This window comes from Numida meleagris, chromosome 7 (assembly GCF_002078875.1).
Source record: "Numida meleagris isolate 19003 breed g44 Domestic line chromosome 7, NumMel1.0, whole genome shotgun sequence".
NCBI classification, from domain to species: Eukaryota; Metazoa; Chordata; class Aves; order Galliformes; family Numididae; genus Numida; species Numida meleagris.
This window is the reverse complement of record NC_034415.1, coordinates 29,959,459-29,965,458: the sequence shown is the minus strand read 5'-3', so window position 1 is coordinate 29,965,458 and position 6,000 is coordinate 29,959,459. Positions and strand designations below refer to the sequence as shown.

General features: G+C 45.6%; 1 long non-coding RNA gene across 1 annotated transcript; it reads right to left on the bottom strand.

The window, feature by feature from the left end:
- Positions 1,174–2,621, bottom strand: LOC110402872. The gene is made up of 2 exons (XR_002441375.1): positions 2,355–2,621; positions 1,174–1,892 (listed from the first exon to the last, which is right to left on the bottom strand). It is a non-coding gene; the product is annotated as an uncharacterized LOC110402872 (long non-coding RNA).

Here is a 6,000-nt window from a genome sequence, read left to right as displayed (position 1 = left end):
TTCTCACATCAGCTTCCAAACAGGAAACCTTCCAAGAGCTGGAGGTGAAATCATGCAGTTCACAGCTTTACCACCTTCTGACATTTCCTCTCCTTCCATCTTCAGTAACTTCTCTTTTCTAAGTCTGTAACAAGAGCCTAAATTACTTGTTCCCTGTGAGGGATTCAGTAAAGTGTAAACTCGGTCTCTCACTGACATCTTTTTGAGACTTCTGTGACCTATACAGTCTCGATGGCAGTCACTGTGGGTGATGATTACTTCTTGCTTGCAAACAAGATAGAACCAAGACAGCAGCTAACTCTTTATAAGCAGTCCTTTCAGGGTATTGCCTCCCTGGACACATCTTACATTTCTTCCCAAGGTAGCATCATTTCAGTGAGGAAATAAATCTGCTTCTGATCTTTCCTAGTTCTGATATTCCTCTTGCAAAAGACAACCTCACCTCTCTTGATAGTTGAGGAGTTTGTTTTCTTGTGTTGATGTGTCAAAAGTCTTCAGGTTGGCCTTGAATCACAACCTTGAAGCTGGTTCTGCTCATCATTGAGATACACAAACACCCTTCTTGAGACTGTGGGTGCAAAACAAAAGCCTACAAGTCCTCAGGTCAGACTGTACTTTGGATATACTTTGAATCAGGCTGAGCCCTTAGCAAAGACCCCACTGAGGAGCTTTTATACCTGATGTTTGCAAAGCAGCTAACCAAACTGTGAAAACATCTTCACAAGAGCACTGCGCTGGTGCCTGAGAACTGGGTAAGTTCAGATGTCTGGTACTGCAGTTATTAGCGTGTGCTCTGCCTGCTGCTTTGGGCATATTCCAGTCAGCCTTGGAAATTAAAACTCATTTTTCAATGCAGCAAACTACAGTTGCCCATTGTAAGATGGGAAGGCACAGTACAATAAAATGGGAAGTGTATTTAAGATCACACAGAGAATCTATAGGAAAGCAAAAGATAGGTGCCACTTCTCCCAAGAACTGGATCTCATCCGTAATTGCAAATCTGTTTTATTTACTTGTATTGTTATCGGGAACTGATTTGTTAAAAATCTCAAAAGTTCACAGTGCTCCCTATAGTAAGAATGAGACAATACAACCAACTATTGTCTGCAGTACTTGCTGTAACCTGATATAATTGTGTTAGCATTTATACATATTTATACACCCAGGGAACTCCTTTTACGGTTTACTTTTATTGCTCCAGTTGTGCTTTCTCAGTCAAGTAATCAAACCTTGATATCCCCCCGGACACCGCCGTCTCTCTGTGGTTCCCTTGGGCGATGGTCTCAGCAAGAGGAGGTTCTGGTACAGGCTCCAGGCCCCATCCCTACCAGCAGCCCTTGCTCGGGCTGCGCTGCTGTCCGCTTTCACGCTGCGTTTGGTAACTCGGAGACGCGCTGCTTTGGGGCTGTGTGCTGCTCTGTTGTGGCACACGGGTCTGAGCTGCTGCACTCATGGGAGTGTTCAGAGCCCAGCCAAAAGGTCGGTAGGACTTGCAGAATATCAAACTTGCTGGTGAGGTATTCTACTCCTGGTTTTGCCTTTAATGCTTCTTCCGGCTACGAGGGAAATTGTTTATTCCCTTCAGATGGATTCTGCTCTCAGGTGATGGAGAATCGGGCTGAGAGTGTGATTTATTCTTGTATGCAAGCAACCGCTTTTAGAGCCAAAGTGGAGGCATCTGTCACCGTGACGCATCTGTGCTGGGAGGGCTTCGTGGCCGCAGTGCTGGGTGTGCTGCTGCTGTGCTCAGCTGCTGGCCGTGCAGAGTACCAGCACCTCCCGCTGCGGCGGGGCTGGGCTGCGGTGCTACCTCCTGTCAGCCTCGCTGGCAGTAGTAATAATAATGCCAAATAATAATGACGACAGTAAGATCCACCAGTGCTTTCTGTCAGCTGTAGGAAAAATGGGGCATATCTGATAGTCAAATTTCACTAGAAATAGTGTCTCTCTATAGAATAACCAGATAAAAACAAGTTGGCTTTAGATTCAGCTGTTTGAGCAAGAAACTATTTTCAGTTTCTAGTAATCCTGATTTTTTTAACACTTTTTTTTTTTTTTTACTGAACTTGTGCAAAAGATATGTTTTTTTCCCCGTCCTTACTGCTTCATTTCTGCTGTTTAATGCTGTGAGGGACCGGCGTTTCAGCTGCCTGCTGCAGACCCTGGCAGTGCTGCCAGCGGAGGGTCAGAGGAAGAGGCCTGTGTTGCTAGAGGATGGGCATTTTGCTCTTCTTATTTCACTCCAACCTATAGGAACTGTGAGGTTTTCTGTTGTTCTATTTGCTCCCTTACAAGGCAGAGGAGGACAAAGGTACATTCACATCAAATGTGAGAAAGGTAAAAACTCACCATACCTTTTCACCAGTGTGATCCTTGTTTGGATCTTCCTTCATTCAGGACACTGGAGTGGGAGTACGTTGAAATTCAGGCTGTGATGGAAGTCCCAATCCATTTAAACAACACTGAAAATTAGAGCTTTTGGTAGTGTTTCATCTGGCACCACTGAAGGTCATGGTTTGGGCTGGCTCCTGCAGCATGGCCTGGACAACTGGCACAAAGGCAGAGGGCCCCGATGCGGGGGGGGAGGAGGGGGTCCCGATGGAGCCCCCAGTGGAAGGGCTCTCCATCTGCTCCTGCTGTTCAGTGCGGAAGAGTTCTGCTTTCTGGAGTCACAGCCTTGTGGTGCTGCCAGGACCGCTGGTATCCTTGTCATCAGTTCTGCACAAGGCTGTTGATATCTCTCTTTTTGTTTAAAGCTAGCAGTGTTCTCAGCGTACGCTGGGACTTGGATCTCAGAATTGCAATGTCAGCAGCCTCAGCTACTCTACTTCTGTGGAAGGAGTTGTAGTTAACAGAACCTAAATTATGCTTCGCTTCTACTTTTGCCCAGATGTCTCCTGTGATGCTTTTTTTGACCGTTAATCCAACTTAGTCATTCCATGCTTCCTTTGAGCCCATTCCTGAGGTCACTGTGGACATAGATGTATAAACTGAGGATGCTCGCACAAGTGCTTTGCTTTTTAATTAAAACCAAATGACATAGGCTGCAGGACAAATAACAATAATCACCAATCTATTTTTCTTTCCTTTCAAAAACTTGTTTATGTCAGAACTAAGCATTTGAAGTTTGGAGCTGAGATCCCTTTGCTTTGCTGTGGCAGAACTGGCTGCCACGTTTAGGTGGCATGCTGTTATTTTTTACTCAGCTTTGGACATACATTTTATATCTCCATATGCATCTTTGATTTATCTTTATTATTTGTCTTTTGATTTCCTTTATTTTAACGTTTCCACCTTACTACTTTCTGATCATGGCAAACTTACATTCTAGGGAGTTTCTTTGACAGCTCACACTCAGTACGAGTATTTTTTTTTTAATGGACAATAAAATAGGTTTTACTGTGTGCCCTGAAGATCAGGAGAGCAGGTTTCCCATCAGTCAGTTACAGAAGATAACTCCAGAGCTGGGGGCCTAAAAGCTCAATCTTCTTTTCTGGCATAGTTAAATTCAGTGGCAATGAACAATGAGATGATATGGATATCCCAGAACCTCTCAATGCCTGCACTGTACCAGACCTCAATTAGCTTAAAACTGAGCAAAGGAGCAGGGGGGTGGTGTTCAGGGGAACTATGCTGAAATGAAGTCTGCTATTCATCTACTCACTTGGAGAAGCTGTACTCTTTAAATTAACTTCAGTGGATGATAACCTCAGCTGAGAGATTTATAAAGATGGATAAGAATATGTCTGGAACTTTAGACTGCCTGAAATTTTTACCCTGAATTTTTTTTATTGGTTCCAGCTCTAAAATAGTGCAAGCTATTAATATAAATGTCTGAATGCTCTTGATATGAAGTAGCTATACATCCTATTCCTAAACAACTCTGCATGAAAAAGGTTTTTAGTCAACTCCGCAAAGAGCTGAAGAACTCAGCAATGATATGTTGCAGACCCTTCAAAATGGTCAAAAGTGGAAAAAGAGGGGCAATGCAACAGTAAATCACATTCAAGATGAATGAGCTGGAAAAGTAAATTTAAAATTATTAAATGAGATTTCATTACTATCTGCTGTGAGTGCTGTGGGATTAAAGAATTGGGCCAGATTTCCTGTGGTATGCTAGTATAATCACTATGATTTTATCACAGCTATGTCAATTTAGTGCAAAGAAAAATGTGACCCTAGAAATGTTTGTGATGAGAGGTTAGCAGCTCAAAGAAAACAAGGAAATTGTGTAGCTTTCAATGGCACAGAGCCCCTGATGAAGTCAGCAATTAAAACCAGTACGTTGCTCCACGGGCAGCATCTGCGGACAGAGACGCCAGAGAGCAGCAGGGAATGGTGAGATGGCACAGAGTGATGCCTACACACTTACCAACCGGGAGCTGGGGAGTGGAGATGTAAACCCTGGATGAGACTGGGGACAGAGCGGAGCTGTGCAGGTATGTTCCCCCCATCCCCAGCACACCTGCAGGGTTAGGGCAGCCTGGGACCCTGCTGGGAGGTGTGGCTGATTCAGATCTGCATTGCAGAGGTGTGGGACCAGGGACAGATCTGGCTGCTGTACGGCCCTTGCACCCAGCTCTCTGCACAGCATATCCCAGCAGTGGCAAGCTGGCCTTGGCCTTAGCCAGCAAACGCTGACCTTGTCGGCTGAGCTCCTGTGAGGGAGATGTGATGCGCTCACAGAACCATGGACATGGTGGGACTGGAAAGCACAACTGGAGGCTGTCAGCTTGACTCCTGCTCTGGGCCACCTCCAGCAGGCAGCACACAGCCTTGCCCGGCTGGCTTTGAGTATCTTGAGGGATGGAGGGTCCACAAGCTCTTGGACACCAATGTCATTACTTGGTAATGCTCAGAGCAAAACAAAAACAGAACCAAAAACAACAAAAAAGCATTATTTGGTTTAAATAGAATATCTAGTGCTCTAGTTCTTGTTTGTTTCTTCTTGTCCTGTCCCTGGGCAGCACTGAGTATAGCCTGCCTTCCTTTTCTTTGGTTTTCCCACCAGGTATCCAAACACACGCATAAAGTTCCCCCGGTGCCTTCTCTCTTTGATACTAAACATCCCTGGCTCACTTGACCTCTCCTCATATGAAAGGTGCTCACCCTGTGCCTTGTGCTTGTCTTGCTCCAGTATGTTCACAGCTGTCCTGTATGGGGAGACCAGAACTGGACATAGCTCTCCATGTGTATCCCACCAGTGCTGAGCAGAGTAGGAGGATAATTTCCTGTTGGCAAAGCCCTTCCTGTTGGCACCAAGGGTGCTTCTGGCCTTCTTTGTTGCGAGGGTGCATTGTGCAGACAGAGGCGCCAGAGTCACTGTACACGGGGGGAGATCTTGAGGTGGAAAGGGAACTGGCTCCTAGGCCATTGAAGGAGCATTCAGCAGTGCAGGGGGCGGCCCTGGCATCTGTCCCTGTGCCCCATTCTGCTCCTGTATGCTGCCCAGCACAGACTGTAAGAGTTATCTTGCAGCCAGGCTCATGATGCAAAGATGTGTTTCTATATTTTTCCCTTGGGGCGGTGCCCAGAAGGTAGAGTTTGCAGTACCTTGCTTGCAGTTATCTTGGGCTAGGTCCAGGAAATCATATTAGAAAGACATTGTTTGTTGAAGAAAGCTTGCACTCTGTTCCAAACGGCAAAATTATGTGCGTGAGTCATTCTGCCAGAAATAGTGCAATGAGCCTTTGATAGTTTGGGATCTACATCAGGAATAAAGTTTGGACAGAAAACAGAGCTTTTTGGCTTCAGGTAGACAAAGTGAGCCCCTTGTGGGGGGAAAAAAGTTGCAATTTCAAGTGGAAAATGTGGGATGAGGGAAGAATGTACGAAGAATGCCAAGAAACAGACTCGCTCCTCTGGCATAAAACATAAAGGAGCCTTTCCAGTTGATGGCGGGGAACCCAGAAGCAGTGGGGTGGTCAAAAGCTAAAAAACGCGCTCTCTTTTTACTCTGGTCAGTAGCTTTCAAGTCGATTTTGAGGATCCCACAGTATG